Source organism: Chelonia mydas, chromosome 2, assembly GCF_015237465.2.
Source record: "Chelonia mydas isolate rCheMyd1 chromosome 2, rCheMyd1.pri.v2, whole genome shotgun sequence".
NCBI classification, from domain to species: Eukaryota; Metazoa; Chordata; order Testudines; family Cheloniidae; genus Chelonia; species Chelonia mydas.
Window position 1 is genome coordinate 13,841,412 of NC_057850.1, and position 22,351 is coordinate 13,863,762.

General features: G+C 45.8%; 1 long non-coding RNA gene across 1 annotated transcript; it reads right to left on the reverse strand.

Annotated features, from left to right (window-relative positions):
* Positions 1 to 2,604: 2,604 nt before the first annotated feature.
* LOC122464206 lies at positions 2,605 to 21,948 on the reverse strand. Its single transcript, XR_006288146.1, has 3 exons — positions 21,935 to 21,948; positions 18,545 to 18,547; positions 2,605 to 2,697 (listed from the first exon to the last, which is right to left on the reverse strand). It is a non-coding gene; the product is annotated as an uncharacterized LOC122464206 (long non-coding RNA).
* Positions 21,949 to 22,351: the final 403 nt, after the last annotated feature.

Here is a 22,351-nt window from a genome sequence, read left to right on the forward strand (position 1 = left end):
TTGCTAAAAGCAGCCAAGTCAGCAGGCTGTAAATTGGCCATTCAGCAGTCTCAGTTTAACCAAGGCGGGGGGGGTGGAGGGAGGTGGAGGGTTGGGTGCCACAGAGAGGGCAGCTTGACCCCACATCCTTCCTGATAAGAATTGTGTCGAAGTTGCTGATACATGCATTTTAGAAGAGCAGGATGTGCCCCAGGAATGTCTATTGGGACCTCAAGGCTGCAAACGCTGGAAAAACCCACACCTGGTTAATTGACAATCAGAGGGAACCTCTCGTTTGACCATTGAAACTGCTTACTTACCAAGTTTGCTTTAAGGGACATGTCATTCTATTACTAATGTATAAATAAGGGGAAAAAGTTTGAGGTAGGGGGACTCTTCAGGACTGGACTCTTCCTCTGGATGCATCTTGTGTTCCCCACCGGCAGACGGGCTGCCGCTGTGCCACTCGAGAGCCACACTCAGCTTTGGTAATTATCGAGGGTTGGGGGTGTTTTACTAACCTGTTGCAGACGTGTGTAAGTGCTTGAGACTAAGTAAAGTTTAGCTTTAAGTGAAAGCACTCTTGTGTTGTCCTGTTTGTGCCAGCCATCTATCAGTTGGATGGCCGTGTCTCCCCTGATTTATTTCCTGATGCCACCTCGCACAGAGTAAAAGTTACCAAGAGCTGTGTTGAAAGAACCCCGGGTAACACAAGCATCTCCCACTCATCTCCACCAATGCACTTAAATCCAGCACCAAGCCGTTCCTTTGCTGCTTCCGTCCCAGACCTCTGGTGAACAGAGACTGTTAATTGCCTTGAATGGCTGTGCTGCACGGCAGTTTCATGATGCAGACAAACTCACCAGAGAAAAATAGCCTGCAGTGCCAAACTGAGTTCATCTGAGCCAGATGTGAACCCCAGTCTCCTGGGGTAACAGCTGAGTGCATTAGCTTAGTCTCAATAGAGCACTCATATCAAACATTTCTTCAGCCATGTGGAACACATCTCACGTCTACCACTTTAATATACGCAGGAGTTTTCCACAGAATCTCAAGCTATTAGCCTCACCTAAGCTCACCTCACTAGGGAAAAGTGTCTGTATGCTCTTTTTATGACATCCTATGATACTTCTAATCTAACTTTCCTTTTAAAGTCACTTCCCATGCATCTCGTTGTAACTTCTTCCTTTATTCCATATCCAGCTTGATAGCTGCACAGATTCGTCCATTGTCCTCCCCTTCTATCCGTCTCTCATTCTTCTCCATATTCTTCTTCACACGACAGGTGTGGAGGCCATTGCTGTAACAGTTCATCTGTCTAAAGATGAATTGCTTAATGTGTCCGCAGGCAAAGTCACTTTAATGGCATAAGCACAGCAATACATTATCATGGGAATGGTCCTTTGATAATGTATTGGAGCAATACATCAGAGGGATGCAAAATGGCAGAAAAGCTCTCCATGTGGTCACCCTCATGAATGTAAACTAACAGAACCAGACCTTCAGCTGATGGGAATTGGGGTAGCTCCACTGATTTACACCCCTAAAGACTGGGATTTTTGTCTAATTATAGTGCTTCTCAAAGTTTTCCATGCTCTAAGTAAAAGAGTTGCAAGACAGCCTCTGGAACAGGTTATCTAAGGAGACAGTTATAAGGTACAGTCACAAGAAACATTCAAAGAGAAGTTAAATGCAATTATGGAAATAGCAGTATAGAGTCCTTCCTATATTCCTAGATGCAGGAGACCAGACAAGACATTTCAAGAGGTCTCTGTCACCTCTGGGTCAGATTCCGATGCTCTCACTCACATTGAATAGTACCTTATTCAGTGTGAACGCTCAAGGCGTAACGTACTAGTCAGTGTAAGTCAGGGTATCAGAACTGGACCTACATTAGAGCTGTTATTCCATTACGCATTGCATTCCCATGGGTTATCTAAAATAATTCTTCTGTTCCTCATCATTATTGTGCCTGATCCAGAACATCTTTACTTGGTGTAAATCAGATGCACTTCCTTTAAAGTCAATGGAGGTGTACCAAAGTAAAACCAGTGTGAGATTAGAATCAGCTTCACCATTTGTACCCTTCAGAAAGTTTCCTGCAATGGTTCAAGATATCTACCTGATCCTGCTTGTTGTATATAAAGCTTTTTTCAATGGTCACAGCAGGATAATTGTTGAATCCATTCAACATATGAAAGCAGCTAGAGTGCCTTCTGGTGCCATAAGAGTTTTTAGTTACAATACTAAGATAACCAATTTCTTTTTATCGTTCCAATGTACAAACTCAGCTGAACAATTTGTACTCACAACTCTCTGTGACTAGGAACTTCACATGCACATGCAGAAAATGGCCACTTGCAATTTTTGCATAAATAGGGGGATGGGGTGTCGGGCCTTACCACTCTTACGTTCCCATGCCCGTCCCTTTAAGGGCGTCCTGATGTGGCCCAGTGGCCGGTTTCCCCATGCTTGCCCCTTGGTCGGGGTAGAGGGCCCTAATGATCAGAGTCCATGTGTCGCACCCCAAGTATCAGGGCAGCATGACCCAACAGCCAAGTCCATATAACTCTCCCCGAGTATCAGGGCAGTGTGGCCCAGCAGCCAGAGTGCGCACAGCTCGCCCGAGTATCAGGGCAGTGTGGCCTAATGGTCAGAGTCCATATAACTCTCCCCAAGTATCAGAGCAGTGTGGCCCAGCGGCCAGAGTCCATACAACTCGCCCCGAGTATCAGGGCAGTGTGCCCAATGGCCAGAGTCCATACAACTCACCCCACGTATCAGGGCAGTGTGGCCCAGCAGCCAGAGTCCATACAACTCGCCCCGCGTATCAGGGCAGTGTGGCCCAATGGCCAGAGTCCATATAACTCGCCCATTGAGGGCAGTAGCCCAACGGCCAGACTCCATAGCCTTGCCCCCCTCAGGCAGGGAAGTGCAGCCTAATGGCTGGATTGGTAGGGGAACCGGGCCCGCCCTCTCCACCAAGTCCTGACCCAGGGCTCGCCTATCGGCAGGGTTTCCCCTTGCACTTAGCTCAGCGGGGTTCCCCTTGCACTTAGCTCAGCAGGGTTCTGCCCACAACACGCCGAGTGTCAGTGCGGTTTTAACCCTGCTTGTCTCTAAAGTTCCCCTGGGTCACTTCCTACCCTCAAAGTCGTGTTCTCCTCTCCGGGGGGGGAGGGAGGGGTGTCCTCTAGTCCATTCCCTCCTGTCGAGACCTCTGTCTGGGACTCAGGGTGCTTCCCGGCTTGGCTGGCCCCTGGATCGTTGGCTGTCCCTCCTCGGGAGCTGGCGGCGTGCGTCCTTCTCCGGTGGTCAGCCCAGACTGAGCAGCTTTGCAGGCTTTTATACCTAGCCTCCAGCTGGAGCATGCCCAGCAGGGCTTCCGGGGCGGGGCTTCCTCTGCCAGGAAGGAGGGGTTAACCCCTGCGGTACCAGTATGGGGCCGCTCTGCCCTGTCACGTCACAAGGTGCTAGTGCACATTTTGCACAAACACAAATATTGGATCCTACTGTGCGGCTAGTAATGTAAGTATTTGACTTGCCTCAATTTCAGATTACATCCCCACATTTAAGTACATCCAGGCACACCCAAAGCTAAATTGGGAGAGCCAGATCCTCAGTGGATGTAAACAGGTGTAATTCAATTGGCTTAAATGGGGCTATGCCAATATACACAAGCTGAGGACCTGGTCTTATGTTCCATATATTTTGAATGTCCATAACTTATTCCCCATCTATTATTTCCTCTCCTTCATCTATTACTTTTCAAGAGCTAATGGATCAACAAAGAAGCAGAATATTCTCTGTTACCACACTGCAAATAATAATAATAAAATATTAATTATTTAATTATTACTAATAAAGTTGATGGAAAAACAAGAGTACTTCCAAAACTCTGAGAAGAGACCATAATAAACTAGTCGATCATAAAGACTTTCATATTTATCATTTCAGTTGCTAACAAAACAGCAGGTTCAAAATGGGGTTCATTTTATGCCGCTTCAGTATTCTGCTAGTATAAATCATCAAGTTTAAGTATTACAGTTCAAACCACTTGCACCAATCCTAAAAGAGATCCATCATTTTTAACTGCATTTTTCTTATTTCCTAGGGGAATACATTTGTCCCAAAACAGATATCTTCCTACTAATTACAGGTATCCACCCAAAGGCAAGTAGCAAACCAAGCATACTGGTTATCTATTAGCAAATTCATTTTGTCAGGTTATCATTGGCTTAAAGACAGCTATATTTATCTAACTCGTGCTCTCCTTTTCACTGAGAGAGAAAATCCGTTTTGGACAGAAAGTAGTTGATAAGGTTTTAAGCCAGCAGAATTTATACTAAAACCTTTCTTGGCTGAATCATAGGTGAGAGTCACCAGCTTGTGTCTGGTTTGATGTGGGACTGTGTTGCCTCAGGGAGAGCTCTGTACTACCTCGGGGAGGTAGAATGTCTCTGAGCATCCTCACATGCTACAGGCTGGTCCCATTCGGCAGGTCGGTACAGGGAAGTGGTGCATTGGCCTTGACCCACTCGGGGTTCCATTTCACCTTAGCACAGGAAATGAAATTGTGACCGGCCTTCTCATGGGATGAGCAAGTGGGGAGAGGAAACTCTTTGTGAGCTACCCAACACACACAAACTTTACATTTCTTAAAGTTTTACTCATTTACCCTGGATAGAAGAGGACAGCAGAGATGCAATGCTGGAGTAACCAGAGACATTAGGTAGCCATAGATTTTGGCATATTTTCCCCTGAAATGCCATTAGGGATCCTAGTAATCCAAGCAAGTACATCTAGTTTTGATTTATTTATACTTAATGTAATATTGCATTACCTGTCACAAAGGGCAACGTAATGTTGCATCTTAAATGGATCTGCAAGTAAAATGTTCTTAACAAAATCGTGAAGTGTCGATGGCTTCCTTTAGCAAAGCTGACATCTGGAATTTTAATAGAACAGTATGTTACCTACAGTATTTGCATAATGGTCTTCTTTGAATTCTGGAATGGGCATGTCATGTTAAGACTAGCTGTATCAATTAACCTCCGTGTTCGAGGGAAAGTCCTTGGTGTGCAGCTAAAATAGTGAATTCGCAGTGGTTGTTACGTTCTGTTCATTCCCTCTGAAGCCACTGGCACTGGCCACCGTCAGAAAACAGGATACTTAGCTAGGTGGACCATTGGTCTGATGCAGTATGGCTGTTCTTATGTATTCTGTAACAATCTCTTATATATTATTTGATTTTGAAAATTATTGGCTGGTGTGAGCCTGTGATTCAAAGGCAGCATCAAACTGGAGGAACATAGGTAAACCATGAATGGATCCTACATGTTTTTTGAACATCAGGGCTGTTCTGGCAAAGGCCCCTCATTTTCCCAGGCATTAGAGTCCTGGGGAAAAGACTGTGAGTGATGCCTTGTCACTGAGGGATTCTGCCCAGGGGTGAACATGTGTGATTCTAAAATGGACAAATTCATTTTTCAGGTAAGAAAAAGAATGGACACTATCATGGGGCACAAGCCAGCAAGCAGCATCAGGACGCATTTCTGGATATACGTCAAGTCATAGCACAAAAAACCTGAACATTTAATCTGCTATAATAAAAAAAATCCATTGCCAAAATGTCATCCTGAATTTGTTGACAATATCTATCCAACCACTCATCTAGGCAATAACTGAACACCTCACAAATGTTAATGAATTCAAACTCATGACATCCCTGTGAGGTATGGAAGTATTATTATCTCAGTTTTAATTATGGAAAATTGAGGCACAGAGAATATATGACTTGCCCAATATCACACTGGCAACCAGGAACTGAACCCAGGGTCTTCTGCAGCCTAGTCTAATGCCTTAACATGAAGGCTATCCTTACAAAAACAATGTGAAAGGGTAACGTCTATCTGCTCTTTTCAGAAGATACTGAATTTATATATATATATTATTGTTTTCATTGTCTCTTTCAAATATATTTGTACATCCATTTGAATTTTACTTTTAAGACAATAAGGCAAAATATAGATCTCTGATTTGATTTTTTCTTATAAAGGTATGTTAAAAAAGTGATTTCTGACAGCAGTTATTCATTCATCCTAGTTTGTCTTAAAAAGATCACTTCTTCCCTGAACCGGGAGAATTAAACGCATAAACCCTTTCATAGCAAGTTATGCTGGAGATTAAAGAAATAACTATCTTTCATAATTCACATATAGCGGGGTGAAAAAAATCTGTTATTATCTAGAGCAAAGAAAGAGTAATTTATAGCCAGTAATGAATACTTAATCATGAGACCAAGTGATGCTGCCCATATTAATGCAGCCAAAATAAACCAGTCTTCAAACCTACTGCAATCCTTAACATAAAATAAAGATAAATCAGCTATGCTTGCCACTGAAAAATCTGTCTGTTGTATAGAATTAGTAAGAAATAATTGCTCTCGGGAAGTAACCCAGTAATAATATTGAAAAGGAGTGTTAGTTTGCTTATCACAAGGCAAATATGTTTCATGGGGTTTCATAATGCCCATTAGACCCCAGAGTGAGCCAAAGATCACATTTTGCTTATATTTTTCCATAACAAATGCCTTTGAGGCTCAAGTGATAAAGCACTGTCTTCTAAGCTGTACAGTTCCATTAAACATTCTTGTTAATGGGCTAGATAAAGCAGGATACAGGGCCTTAAGTGCCAGGCTAGACCAAAGAAGCTACATGCCGCCTGATGCCCCGGCGTGCAGACACATACCCCACAGGCCACCAGGAAGGCTGCTTGATTAAGGCAGCAGGGCAATTTATTGACTTGTGTTTAAATACATCTCATGCAGAGGGCCTGCACAAGGCCAACGTACCACTCAAGTGCATGCCAAGTTATGCAGTCCAACCTGAAGAAAATGCAGGAGGTTAAAAAAAACATAAATATTTAAAAGCAAATTTGATTTTTATAGTGTTCTATTTTGATTATGTGTAAAAAATGATACCACAGATGTGAGATTTCAAGGAGCTGGTATTGCTGAACCCAAGCATCCAAAATAATTGTTTGCAGTGTTGTTGTAGGGTATTGATCCCAGGATATCAGAGAGACAAAGTCGGTGAGATACTATCTTTTATTGGACCAACTTCTGTTGGTGAAAAAGACTAAGCTTTCGAGCTACACAGAGCTCTTCTTTAGGTCTGGGAAAGGTACTCAGGCCTGGTCTACACTAGGAAATTACGTTGGTATAACTACATTGCTGAGGGATGTGAAAAATCCACACTGCAGAACAACACAGTTAAATCGACATGACCCCCAGTGTAGACAGCACTAGGTCAATGGGAAAATTCTCCCATTGACTTAGCTACTGCCTCTTGGGGAGGTGGATTATCTATGCCTATGGGAGAAGCCCTCCCATCAACGTAGGTAGTGTCTTCACTGACGCTCAAGAGCCATGCAGCTGCAGCAATTTAAGGCTATGTCTACGTTACCGCTTATGTCAGCAGAAGGTATGTCGCTCAGGGGTGTGAATTAACCACCCTCCAAGCAACATAAGTTACACCAACATAAGTGCCAGTGTGGACAGCACTATGGGGATGGGAGAGTTCACTCCTGTCTGCACAGAGTCTTCACCAGACACACTTCAGCGGGCAGCTGTGCCAATACAGTGCTGTATGTGTAAACGTGCCCTAATCATAGAATCATGGAGTCATAGAATCATAGAAGAGAAGTGTAGGCAAGCACCCAGAGTGTCACAGCTAAACACAAGGTGGAACAAGTTGTTTAGTACAAGTAGTTAACACATATTCTAAGTGACCGTTCTATATGAAGTGGCCTGTTAATGCTTCTGCAGTCTTAGGACAGAAAAAGGGGGATGATAGGTTACAGACTCTTGTAATAAGCCATAAATCCAGTGTCTTTATTAAGACCAGAATTTTTAGTGTCTAGCAAAGTTATGAATTTAAGCTCCCAGGCTCCTCTTTTGAAGGTTGTCAAGGTTCCTTCCCCACTCTGAACTCTAGGGTACAGATGTGGGGACCTGCATGAAAACCTCCTAAGCTTACTCTTACCAGCTTAGGTTAAAACTTCCTCAAGGTACAAATTATGTTACCCTTTGCCCTTGGATTTCCACAGCCACCACCAAACTTTAGCTGGGTTCCTGAAAAAACGGAGTTTGGACACGTCTTTCCCCCAAAAATCCTCCCACCCCTTGCACCCCACTTCCTGGGGAAGGTTTGGTAAAAATCCTCACCAATTTGCATAGGTGACCACAGACCCAAACCCTTGGATCTTAGAACAATGAAAAAGCATTCAGTTTCCTTACAAGAAGACTTTTAATAGAAGTAAAAAAAAAGAATCACCTCTGTAAAATCAGGATGGTAAATACCTTACAGGGTAATTAGATTCAAAACATAGAGAATCCCTCTGGGCAAAACCTTAAGTTACAAAAAAGACACACAGACAGGAATATTCATTCTATTCAGCACAGCTATTTTCTCAGCCATTTAAAGAAATCATAATCTAACACATACCTAGCTAGATTACTTACTAAGTTCTAAGACTCCATTCCTGTTCTGTCTCTGGCAAAAGCATCACACAGACAGTCACAGACCCTTTGTTTTTCTCCCTCCTCCCAGCTTTTGAAAGTATCTTGTCTCCTCATTGGTCATTTTGGTCAGGTGCCAGCAAGGTTACCTTCAGCTTCTTAACCCTTTACAGGTGAGAGGACTTTTCCTCTGGCCAGGAGGGATTTTGAAAGGGGTTTTACCCTTCCCTTTATTTTTATGACAAAGGTGTTGTGCTTTGAGAATAAGGATGGAGCACTCAGATATTGAGTGATCGTTTTGTGAAAAGTATTCACGTGTGGGGAATATGTTTTTGTCCTTTATCATTTTTCTGAGTAAGTTCATTCAAGAGCATTGTGCTTGTCTGGTTTCACCCACATAGTTGGTGTTGAGGCATTTGGTGCACTAACTGAGGTACACCTCATGTTGTGATAGGCATGGGTAGGGCCCATGGATCTTGAAAGATATGCTGTGGCGGGTATTGATCATTGTAGGAGTGGAGATATGTCTGCAGGTTTGCATCTGCTGTTCTGGCAGGGACTGATGCTGCTTTAAGTAGAGGGTCTTGATCTGTGAGGAGATTGCTCCTGATGATGAGCTGGGCAATAACGGTAACAACTACGTAACAACAAAACACTGGCAAATGATGAAAAAAATCAAAGCCTTTGGCAAAAGCTCTCAGTTTTGAAAAAAGGATATTTTGGATTAAAAAATTAAGAGTTTTGAATGAAGAATTTTGACCATTCTGTCACTGATGCTCTCCATGCTCCTACAAAATGGAGCAGAGAGACATGTTCAGGGTACAAGTGAAGGCCACTCCTGGGCTGTAAGCCCCAACATAGAACAAGCTCTATAACTGTTGCATCCAATGAGGTAACAAACACTGCACTTTTGTCCTTTTTATGTGTAATGCCATTTGGAGAACTTGGTTTGTTTGGCTTGGTCCTTAAAGGGTCAGAACACAGCTGAGGTTTCCGAATAAATGCCTGAAGCACCTTGTCCAGTTTCACGCTTTATTGCCCCAACCTCTGTGTCTCAGCCTCACACATCTTCCAGAAGCTGAGCTGAATCTCCAGGTTTCACCTAGAGGAAGTGTTTGGCCCAAACACTTCTGCACCTATTTTTGTTTACTAGCTAATTAGCAAAGACTTGATGTATGTTGAGAACTACCCTGTGCAGACCTACCTCTTTTCTTCCCACCCCCAGTTCCCAATATAGCTGTGATATACAGCACTCTGAATAGCCACTCCTCCCTTTCTTTTTTCTGCAGTGTCATTTACAAAGGCAGCCACAACCAGGTTCCTTGCTGGCAGCTGGAGACAGAAGCGCTCTCCAAAGGGTCTGAGAAGTGTGGTGATCCATATACAGCAAAAGTACTACTCCAGTCATTGGACTCTGTCCACCTGAAGAGATGGAATGAGACAGGGGAAGGTCTTGACTTCGCTCATTCCAGCTATGAAGTCTGGGGACTCCTCTGTAGGGTTGGGATTGCTGACCCAGAAAACACCTTCAATTGAAAGTCATGGCCAATGCTTTCACCTCAAACCTTTTCCGTAATTCGAAGACTAACACTCCCAAATGGACTAGACAGATGGTTGAGAAAGAGCTCTTTCTAACATCTGGACAACACTACAGACCTATAACTACATCGCTCAAGGGTGTGAAAAATCCACATCCCGTAGTGATGTAGTTACACTGACCTAACCACCCCATGTAGACAGCGCTATGACAGTGGGAGAGCTTCTCCCACAAATATAGCTACCACCTTTCAGGGAGGTGGATGAACTACGCCGGAGACAGAGCTCTCTCCCATCAGCTTAGAACATCTTCACGCAATCACTGCCAATGCAGCATTCTAAGCATGGATGTGACCTAAACAGCCAACGAAGCCCCTCCCCACTTCACTGCTATCACCCCGCTTCGCTACAGAAGCAATATACCAGGCACTTATGGCCACTAAAAGTAGAACAGCTGCTTGAAAGGATGGCATTTTATCCTGAATTCCTCAAGAATCTGGGACCAAAGGGAGAAGCATGGTTGGCAGACCTATTTACTGCCAGACATTGAAAGGGGAAAATGTGCACTCCTCAAACATGGGAAACCACCAAGTGATGCCACCAGCTATTGCTCAGTATCACTTCTCCCCACAATTCACATGTTAATGGACAGGGTTTTACTGGCCTCTCACACCCCTATTTTTAAGGCTATCCTGCCACAGGAAGAGGCTGATTTTGAGGCTGGGAGGCAGTTGCTGGGACCACATTCTTGCCATTACTAGTCAAACTGAGCCTGGCTTCAAGAGGAATCTAAAAACAGGAATAGTCTTGATAGATTTATCTGTTAGGGGCTTTAAAGTGAGTAGAAACAGTCCCATGAGAATCCCTCTTGGGCAGACAGCCTCTCCAACTTCTGTGAGAGCTGGTACCCCAGCCCTGCTTCCAGCCTCCACCACAGTGATGGCTTGGAGCAGGTGAGCTATGGATATTCTCTAATTCCCTGGGGGCAGGAGAAGCACAGTGTACGTTAGAACAGCCCTACGACTGCTCTGTTGTATACCACGGTCCAGGAAGGCCCCTGCATGGTCCCCCAAATCTATGGAGTGCTAAACCATCTCCCCCTCCATCCCACCACCACCACCACCACCATCTCCAGCTGCATCTTTGCTGCAAGCACAGGAACACAGCAATTGAGTATCAGGCCTTTCAGGACAAATTCTGCACCAAGGTATCTATAATGAACTCACTGATTTCAATGGGAGTTCTGGGGATGTGTCGAAGACCAGAAATTGGCTTGCTGTGTGTGCACGAATGTCTATGTCCACACCAAGGTTAGATCCGGTATCGCTGTGGTCCCCAGGTAGTATCAGTTCAGCCAGATGAGCCAAGAAAAATTGTTTCCTTGCAAAGCCGCTATGATCTATGTTGAGATTCTCTGCCAGGAGCTAGCCTGGCATCCATCTTACAGCTTGCCTAGAGCACAATGATAGTTTTGTCACAGGCTACAGCACCTGCCTTAGCTTCCTACCTAAAAATAACATCTGGATGCGTTACCAGATTCTAATGACCTATCCCTTCTTTCCTCTTTGATTTATGCGTTACAGCAGTGCTGGGAACAGCGAACCGCAGCCACTGGGAGCTTCAGGCAGCCGTGCCTGTGGACGATCAGTGTAAACAAACTGTCTTGGGGCCCACCAGTGGATTACCCTGATGGGCCCGTGGACTGCACTTTGCCCACCATGGCATGAGAAGATGGAGCCAGTGATGGAGATTAATGGACTGTTACGCTGCAGCTTGCCAAAAATCTGGCTCGTGACGTACTTTTTGAACAGGAGTAAAACAAGTGCCAGAGATCTGTGTAAAATAATCAGGCGAGAATACCAGACACATAGATTACATGAGGTGGAATGAGGGGAGATAGTGGGGAAACGGTGAGGGGGGGGAGAATGGATCTCTGATCTCATTCAGTGTGTGGACAGCAGAAGGGGGTAACCACATGAGCAAAAAAAAAAAATTGAAGAAGAGGGAGGATTATTTTATTGATTTCGGCGAGTTGATCAAATTCCCTCTTTCCAGGGTCTGTCCCTCCTCCTCCAAGCCTGTCTCTCAAGCCCCCCCTCCCCCCCAGTGTAATATATGGCAGCATTCTAAGTTAATAGCACAAGAGGACATTTTTATTTCTATGCACCATAACAAATCAGCATGCTTATAAACAACGAAAAAAATTGTAAACTTAGCCACACTGGGTCTGCTCAGTCTTTACAGTGCAGCCATCAAATTCTGATTAACTGCGATACAGAACTAATCTTTTCAATTAATGGAAATGAGCTGCGCTTTTATGTAGTCTATTACCAGAGGGCATTCAATGATATTTTTATTCACCACATTTGACCTTAAAAATGTTTTGTAGTCATCAAGGATACAATTTTTCACACAGTGGGAATGTAGGAACAGCTAATTAAGTGGTGTTTAATGACATTTGTTCCTTAAAGGAGGGCTGATTAAATGTAGCATGTAATTTTTTACCAAATCAAGCAATTCAGCCAATTTTCAAATGTGCTTAATAAGCCAGGCCAAAATAATTAGACAACTTCTGTAGTATTGCCACGGTCACAATGATTTGTGGTTTGGTGTGTTTAATGTGGCGTATTTGCATGTCTTTATAGGCTAGGATACAGAATTCTGACCTGTTCCCTCCCTCCCCAAATTTAGTCCAACCCAGAAATAAAAGAAACAAGGTCAGATCTAGAAAATCAACTGCACGGAAAGCAATCTATTAAATTCACTTATGCAGCAATCTGGAAAATATTTCAGAGACAGACCTGGGCTTTCACATAACATGGTGAGCAGTACAGTATAAGTATGTAGATTATTATTGACCTTAAAATAGCACCGAAGGGTCCCGACCAGTGTCAGGGCCTCCTTGTGCTGGGCGATGCATACACATAGACCCTGAATCTGTACTGTGTAGCAGATAGATGAAGCACTGAGCCTGCATCAGTGCAATAGCTTGCTCACAAGCTACACAATGCTCTCTGCAATAGAACATGCTCGTTTAACATTCCTGAAATCCTCCTTTTCTGCCACTCATATTGAGAGTAGCAGAGTTAGTGAAGGAAGCAGGGGAACAAATTGTGACATTTTAATCCCATTTGTTTAAATTTGAGATTTTACATTTTTGACCAGGTCTAAGATTTACATAAAAAGTACATAAAAGGTTGGTACAAGGAGGAAGGAGAAAAATTGTTCTCCTTAACTTCTGAAGATAGGGCAATGGGCTTAAATTGCAGCAAAGGCACCTTAAGTTGGACATTAGAGAAAACTTCCTAATTGTCAGGGTGGTTAAGCCCTGGAATAAATTGCCTAAGGAGGTTGTGGAATCTCCATCATTGGAGATTTTTAAGAGCAGGTTAGACAAACACTTGTCAGGGATGGTCCAGATAATACTTACTCCTGCCACGAGTGCAGGGGACTGGACTAGATGATCTCTCGAGGTCCCTTCCAGTCCTACGATTCTGTTATGATTCTATGATTCTATGACAATGATTTACTAAGTAGATGGGACAAATATTTTTTCCACTTGTGGGCTGCTGTCAAACTGTTCACTCCCATTATTTGCTTTATTACTCATAGTGCAAGATTGGCACCTCAATCACATGGCATTGTTTTTGCTGCCTGGTTTGATGATTCTTAAACTGGTGACTAGGGAAAACTCATGTGGCTAGTTCACAGGGTACTGAGGCTTATGAGTCAGACTTCGAGTTAAGGGTTGTGAGTTACTAAACTAAAGCAGTAGCAGGTCATGCTTTTAGATCCAAGTTCAAACCCCTTAAACCCTGTAGCACTGTGTTATAATTGCATATGGGAACACAGCTATTCATACATCGCTTGTAGGTGACCAAACACCTATATTTGGGGATGTTTATGACCAGAAAAAGGCACAATCAGGCTCAGACTGAATTCCCATGCAGAACATGAATGGATTTTTGCAAATAATTCCTGCAGCTCTAGTTGATACATAACACTCAACTACATGTATAAATACATAAGATATATTTAAATCACAAGGGCTAGATTCACAAAGGAATTTAGACAAGCATCCCCATGCCTAACTTCTAGGCACCTAGAAACCCACTGGGATTCACAAGGCCTGAGTTGAGTGCCCTGGCTCCCCTCACACAGTGAATAGGGAGAGATAGGGGCCTTAGAATGGGATTCACAAAAGCCGGAATTCTATGTGGCTCCTCGCTTTAGCCACCCAGTGGGAGGTGCCAGGGAGCAGGGTGTGGACTAAGCCCCACCCTTATCTCCAAGATAGGCACCTAAGTCTGGGCTGCAATAAGGCGCCTCCCTCTGCTTGGGCTTCTCAGTTGTAAACTCTTGCTTGGCATTCGGTGCCTGAGCCATTTCTGCAAGGAGGTGGCCATGGCAGCAGCCCTCCTTCATACATTCTAGCCAGCAGCTGGGAGGTGGGAGAGCTTTGGTTCAAGTCTGCCCCACACCTGAGAGGGAGAAGGGATCTGAAGTGAGATCTGCCACCTGTCCCATTAGTGCCCCACACCCCCTTGTTTTCTGTGAACTCGCCTACAGAGTCCTGAGCCAGGAGGCAAGGTCTGCACACCCTTAACACATTGGGCTTCGCATGCAACTTAGGCTATGTCCACACTACGGCCGGGATCGATGCTCTGAGATCGATCCACCAGCGGTTGATTTAGCAGGTCTAGTGGAGACCCGCCAAATCAACAGCAGACCACTCTCCAGTCGACCCCTGTGCTCTACCCCAGACGAGAAGAGTAAGGTAAGTTGACGGGAGAGTAGACCACCCGGTAACTCGACCGAAGGTACGTCGACTCCAGCTACGTTATTCACGTAGCTGGAGTTGCGTAGCGCAGGTCGACTTCCAGCCATGGTGTAGACAGAGCCTTGGGCAGAGGAACGTCCATCTTCCCCCAGCTCCTGCACTGCTCTGGAGCTTCGGCAGCTGGATACCTGCTGCCTGGGGCTGTGCTGCGCATGCTCAGAGGCAGAACCATAGGCACCTAGGGAACTTCCACGGCACACACTTAGGTGCCAGGCCGTTTTCGGTGCCAACAGGGTTTGCGGGAGGCTGAGCAGGGGTTTTGTGAATCCCAGTGGGGCCCGATTCTGTGATCTAGGTGCCTAAAGTGGCAATTAGGCACCTAGGCCTTTTGTGACTCTAGTCCATAGATTTGGTATTGAAAAAGGATGGAGAGATTTAACCACCTCCGCTGGACTTCAGTCCTTCCACCACTGGTGGCTGCTACCAACCAGCCTTTTAGGGATGACATTGAACTTTGAATTTCAGAGACACTTGTGCAGAGCAGGGTTCTCTGGTCTGACTTTGGGATGTACCAAATGGTAGATATTAAGGTATATACATTCTGAAGTGTGGGGTGGAGGTTAGGTTACACCACTGCTCTGCTCCCATTTGGCCCTTTCCCTTTCCTTTGGGATCCCACTGAACTGATTTTATTCTCTCTCCCTTCTTCAGGTATTCACAAAGAGGTAAATAGATTAGGGGGTGGTCAAAAGGTACCTGAGCCCCTTTAAAACTGTCAGTCAGGCTCTGACCTTCCCTCTTCTCCCACCAACGTTTTTTGTCATAGTTTTTGTACCTTCCCCATTTTGCAAACACTTTTTACCCCTCTTGTGCCTCAGCTGAGTGCATATGTCACAGCATAACTCTGATATATGACTGGTTTTCTACTGAGTGGCAGTGGAATTTTTGCTATATCCATTAAATAGTGACATATTTATATCCTTCAAATATATGTGTGAGGAAAAACAAGGCAGGAAAGCTGTAAATACAATCACAGAGGACAGAGATTGGGAGAGCCCTTGTAGGTCAGCCAGTCTATCTACCTGGCAAGGGAACATTGCTCTCTACAGTATGTTTTCCTAGTGTTTTGTCCACTCTCCTCTTGAAACGTCTCAAGCAATAACTTTTCCACCACCTCCCTTGTAAGATCATTCCACATTGCAATAGATCTTGATGACAGAAACTTCATCCTGCTATCCAGATGAAATTTACTTGTTTCCTGATGATTTGTAGAAACTTCTCACATGCACTGTTTGTGTAAAGTGATAGACTATATCAAGTTGCTGGGGTACATACCTATTGAGGGAGGAGGTTCTATGTATTATTTCTATTCTTCTATTTTATTTCCTGTTATTCTTCACTTCCCATCTTTATTTTATTTATTGTTTCTTTGTCTCTTTCATTCCCTTTACTGTACTATTATTCATGGGCTCCTCTGCCACAACAATCTAGACAGCAAAATTAACAGTAGCAGCTATATCACATTTACATGGCCCATTAACTATCTTTAGAGGTTCGTATTTCCTAACCAGTGTTGAAGAAGGATGGACTTGGGGTTAAGGCACAGGCTGGAGATTCTACAGATCTAGTTTCTAGGCCCAACTCTCTCATACGCTTCCTGTGTAACCTTGAGCAAGTGAGATGTAACCTCTTCTGTTTCTCTCCTGTGAAATAGAAATAATCCTTCCCATGTCTGTTTGGTCTATTTAAACTGGAAACTTTTCAGAGCAGAAACTTTTTCTTGGTGTGTTTGTAGAAAATGGGGCCACGATCAGTGTTAAGTCTTATGTATTACTGCTATTTCATCTGCAATATTGGAGTCTTCTGGTGGAAGAATTACGGGATTATAGAATTCAGAGCCAAAATATTTTGGAGGGGCGGGGTTTGTTTCTTGTGTTTTTTTATGGTGCTTCTGACATCCTAATTTTGTTGTTTTATAAATACAGCAAGTGATAGCATAATATTTCTTATTTTTATATCAAATTTCTAGGCACACCTCTTGTGCAACCCTACACAATTAATCTCTTTCTTTCTAAAGTAGTTCCCTGGACAGCATTAGCACATTCCAACAGAGAGCGGTATCCAAGATCACCAATATCCACTACAATTAGAATAGAAATAATGTGCGGTGTCTATTGGCAAAAGCAGACCACAGTATTTGAAAGGTACACAGGTCTCTATTTATAGATCCAGGTATCACATACTCCCTTAGTCACCAGCTAGGGAAGGCATTCAGTTGATTTGCTGTCTTGGTAAATCAATGTCTCTGGCTATATACACACATATCAGGGGTCTGATGTCAACACTAGAGCTAGAGGAATTCTTCAAGAACAGTGTTCGGCCATGTTCATACCTATGGCAGCCTGGAAGCAGAAACCCTGTGTGGCTGAGGTGACCATCACACCACGGAGAGTGACTATTCCATGTGACCCTGTACAGGGAGACTTTGGCAAACCACTAAAGTGCCTAAAACCACTATGGCTTATTGCTAAAAGCAGCCAAGTCAGCAGGCTGTAAATAGGCCATTCAGCAGTCTCAGTTTAACCAAGGCGAGAGGGGGGGTTGGGTGCCACAGAGAGGGCAGCTTGACCCCACATCCTTCCTGATAAGAATTGTGTCGAAGTTGCTGATACATGCATTTTAGAAGAGCAGGACGTGCCCCAGGAATGTCTATTGGGACCTCAAGGCTGCAAACTCTGGAAAAACCCACACCTGGTTAATCGATAATCAGAGGGAACCTCTCGTTTGATCATTGAAACTGCTTACTTACCAAGTTTGCTTTAAGGGACATGTCATTCTATTACTAATGTATTGAAGGGCCCATGTTTGGTCCATCCACCTGCAAACAGTCAGGGCACACCCTGACCGTTGTGAGGAGCAACACATTGCTCCGTCCAAGGACGAGGACCAGATATGAACCCTGGGAACTTGATTAAAGGTGGGAACTTGATTAAAGGACAGTAATCGTGGGAAGCTTCCTTGGCTTGGCCTTAAGGCCTGAGAATTAAGAATGTAGTAGATAGAAGCTGAAAAACAAGAATATTAATCAATGTCATGCATTCCTTTGCGGTGAAAGTAGGTAATGTGCAGGGGGGAGAAATATAATAAAAGAGAAGGTGGAAAGCTGACAGGCAGCAGCCCATTTTCAGCTGACCAGCTTGCTTGCTTGAATAAATCTGTGTTCTGTCTCATCATTGAACCGCCACAACTGGCGCCCAACGTGGGGCCCTCAGCACTCACCTCGCCCGGCAAGGGTTTCAGACGCGTCACTCATCCGCTTCGTGGATCCCGGTGAGTATTTTTCGTTGTGGTAAGTATGGGAAGTTCCCTCTCTGCTTTGCAAGTGCAACATCGCACTGAGCTACAGTATTTGCTGCGTAAGGCTCAGCATGTCTGCCCCACTCGAGAACTCACTCTCCTGTTACAGGAGGTGAGTGCCCAGTGCCCGTGGTACCCTGAAGCCGGAACCCTTAAGCTAGCGGACTGGGAGCGTTTGGGCCAGACATTGCATGAAGAACCTCGGGCGCCCGTGCAGGCTCTACATGCCTGGCACCTCTGCCGCGATGCGATACAGCGTGTCGCCTCGGACAGGCCCTCCGTCGCGAGGCTGGTGATCTCGCCACGCCCGTCGGCTCCTGCAGTCACCCCCCCTCCTACCGATGCAACACAATGTGTCGCCTCGGAAGAACCTTCTCTCGCGCCAATAGAGGGGCTGCCAATTCCGCCACCGCCGTCAGCTCCTGCAGCCATCCCTCTCCCTGCTTCGCCCCCAGTGCCTTTTTTACCACCGCCTCCCTTACCTTCCCCGCCGGAGCCGGTGTGTGATTACCCTCCCCCCCTAGGACCCCATGCTTCGGGGCCCCCCACGGGGTCGTCTGCATCTGCTCAGAGGCTTTCGCTGGTGCAACAAATGGTTCACGCAGCGAAGACTCGCTCAGATCTTACAGCAGAGGAGCTGGCTGAGCTGGTCTCAGTTTGTCCGGTGACCTGGCAGAATGACGACCAGGGCAACCCGGTGGGAACCTGGGTCTCATTGCCTTACTCGGTGGTTAGAGAGGTAAAGAAAGCGATTCGCGAGTTCGGTCTGACTAGCACGTTTGTGCGTGGTCTCATTGAAGGGCTAGGTACTGGGTACTCCTTGATCCCTGAAGATTGGAAGGCGCTGTTGCGCATGATGCTGTCTCCCAGTCAGTATGTTATTTGGGTTAGTGAGTTTCGGCAGGAGGCGGACCGTCAGGCCCAGATTCATAGAGCAGCAGGTGTTAATGTTATTTATGAGCAATTGGCAGGGGAGGGACAGTTTGCTACCGTTGAGCAGCAGACCCAACTCCCTCAGGTCTTCTTCCCTATCATTTCCACCTGCGCCCAGCATGCTTTCCGGAGGGTCCCGGATTCAGGCAAGCCTACAAAAAGCTTTGTCAGTATCCGTCAGGGTGCATCAGAGTCCTTTCTGGATTTTACCAACAGATTGCAGGAGGCTATCCTCCGACAGGTGGATAATGCTGTGGCCGCTCAGGAGATCCTGTTAAAATTGGCGGTTGAGAATGCGAATGAGGATTGCCGCCGTGCTCTCCAGACGGCGCAAGTCTCTGGCATTTTAGAGCTCTCAGACATGCTACGGGCGTGCCAGAACATCGGCACACAAGCCCATACGGCTGGAGTTCTGGCTGCCGCCCTGAGAAAAACCGGGAGGGCAGGGAAGCGTTGTTACCGCTGTGGTAAGGAGGGTCACTTTCAGCGGGAGTGCCGCTCATCAAAGGCACCCGCTCGACCCTCAAAGAAGTGCCCCAAGTGTGGGAAGGGCTATCACTGGGCTAATCAGTGTCGTAGCGGGTCGGGAAACCGCGCAGCGGGTACCCCCCGAACCCAGGGCCAAACGGGGGTGTTTCCCACTCAGACAACCGTTCCTCTGCCTTAAAATCCATAGACTCTATGAGGGCGGCGACTGCTGGAAGTGCAGGGCTTGATTTGATCATGCAGGAGGACACTGATTTTCGGCTGCCAGGGGAGGTCTGCGCCATACCTACTCAGGTGACGGGACCTCTCCCTGCCGGCTTTGTGGGTCTCGTTCTCCCTCGCTCTCATGCTGGGAAACAGGGCTTTTTTGTCATCCCCGGAGTCATTGATGCCGACTACACCGGCATTATTAAAGTTCAGGTGTGGACTCATCTTCCACAGTCGCTCCCGCGTGGACGGTCAATTGCACAATTGATTTTAGTCCCCTATCAGGTGCCAGCTGCCGAGGATCGAACTCGGGGCGGAGGCGGCTTTGGATCAACGTTGTCTCACTCGCCGTCTCACAGCACGTCCTCTCCACTTGTTGCTCTGACAATGTCAGTCCGCCCCTCGAAACCTCAGTTAACACTTCTCTTAAATGATGTTCCCTTCACAGGGTTGGTGGACACTGGAGCTGACGTTACGGTGATTCGTGATCCGGAGTGGCCGGTTAGTTGGCCTACGGTTCCTTCTAAAGAGTTGTGGGGGATCGGGGGTAGTAAACCCGGGCGACAGAGTTTGTCTTGGGTCACGGTCTCTAAACCGGGAGGCCGTGCCCTTGCTACTATCCGCCCTTTCGTGCTCCCTGTCCACCTCAATATTTGGGGCCGTGATTTACTTACAAAGCTGGACACCACCCTCGATATTAATATCTGATGGCTCAAAACCCTCCCTCACCCACATTGCCCTCTGCATTACCCTTGGTATGGCAATCCTTAGAACCTGTCTGGATTGACCAGTGGCCCCTCCCTCTAGAAAAACTGAAAGCGCTTCATTCGCTTGTGCAGCAGCATTTGCAGGCACAGCGCTTGGAGTGCTCTACTAGTCCCTGGAACACCCCGGTGTTCGTTATTAAGAAAAAATCTGGTGCTTGGCGGCTGTTACATGATTTAAGGGAAATAAATAAACGCATCCAACCTATGGGCCCCTTGCAGTTTGGCTTACCAAATCCAAATTTAATTCCTCAAACCGATCAGCTCTGTGTGTTAGATTTAAAAGATTGTTTTTTCACCATCCCCCTTTGCCCACAAGATCGCGAAAAATTCGCGTTTACGGTGCCACAATATAATAATCAGCAACCCTCTCAAAGGTATCAGTGGAAGGTCTTACCCCAGGGAATGCAAAATAGTCCAACCTTGTGTCAGCTTTTTGTGGATCGGGCCCTCACCCCTTTCCGTGCCCGGTACCCTACGCTAAAGGTCTACCATTATATGGATGACATTTTGCTTAGTGGTCCCCAGGTCACGGAACAACAGATTGACTCTTTGTCTCAAATTCTCGGCCAAAATGGCCTGTTGGTGGCACCAGAAAAAATCCAACGCTCTTATCCCTACCACTACCTCGGCCATAAGGTTTTACAAACCTATGCTGCTCCGGTTCGTCCGGCACTAACTCTACCTCAACCCCTAACCCTTGTTAAATTACAACAGATTTTGGGTCATTTAAATTGGATTCGGCCCTATTTTCGTCTCCCCACCTCAATGCTGCAGCCGTTGTTCGAGCTCCTACGTGGAGCCCGAGCACCGGGTGCAGTTATTGCCATCACTGAAGAGCACATTGCCTGCATTCGACAAATTAATGCAGCATTGAGTCAGCAGTTTGTGGACAGACCCCCTGAGGTCCGTCCCCTACGGTTGATTCTTCTTGCCACCCCTCATACGCCCACTGCGGCTCTGTTTGTACCCCGTACGAATACAGCCGTCTCTATCATAGAGTGGCTGTACCTCTCCTCCACTCCTCCTCGGAATATTTATCCATATCTAGATGCCCTGTCTGATCTTGTTCGTAAAGCCCGCCACCGTGCAGTGCAACTCACTGGCACTGATTTAGTTGATATTGTGTTCCCCTTGTCCCGTAGTGAATTTGATTCCTTGTGCCACACCTCTTTGGCTTGGCAGGTTGCTCTTTGTGATTATGTGGGAGAAATTTCTTATAATCCCCCAAAAGATCCTCGGTTGGTAATTACCCAAAAGGTGCCTCTAATTGTTCATCGTCTTAGCCACTCTCAACCCATTGTTTCTGCTGTTACTCTTTTTACTGATGGCTCTCCACATCGAGGTGTTGTCACCTATCAATCCGGTGACCCCCCTCGCTGGCATTCTCGTTTTACACTGCCTCAGCGTTCCGCGCAGCGCTCGGAACTGGCTGCTGTTATTTTGGCCTTTCAACTTTTTGCTGATTGTCCCTTTAATTTAATTGTGGACACCCATTATGTTTATCAAGTGATTGATCATTTACCCCTTGCCCTCATTACCCCTCAGGTCGATGCGGACCTCCTTCGCCTATTTTTGTCTTTGCAATATCTTATCTCCACTCGTAATTTTCCTTATTTTGTTGCTCATATTCGCAGTCATACCCCTTTGCCTGGGTCACTCACTGAGGGCAATGCGCACGCCGATCGCGCGCTACGTGGTCAGGTAAATTCTCTTTTTTCTGACCCCATTGAAAGCCATGCCTTTTTTCATCAGTCTGCCTCAGTTTTGGCCCGGCAGTTTCACATT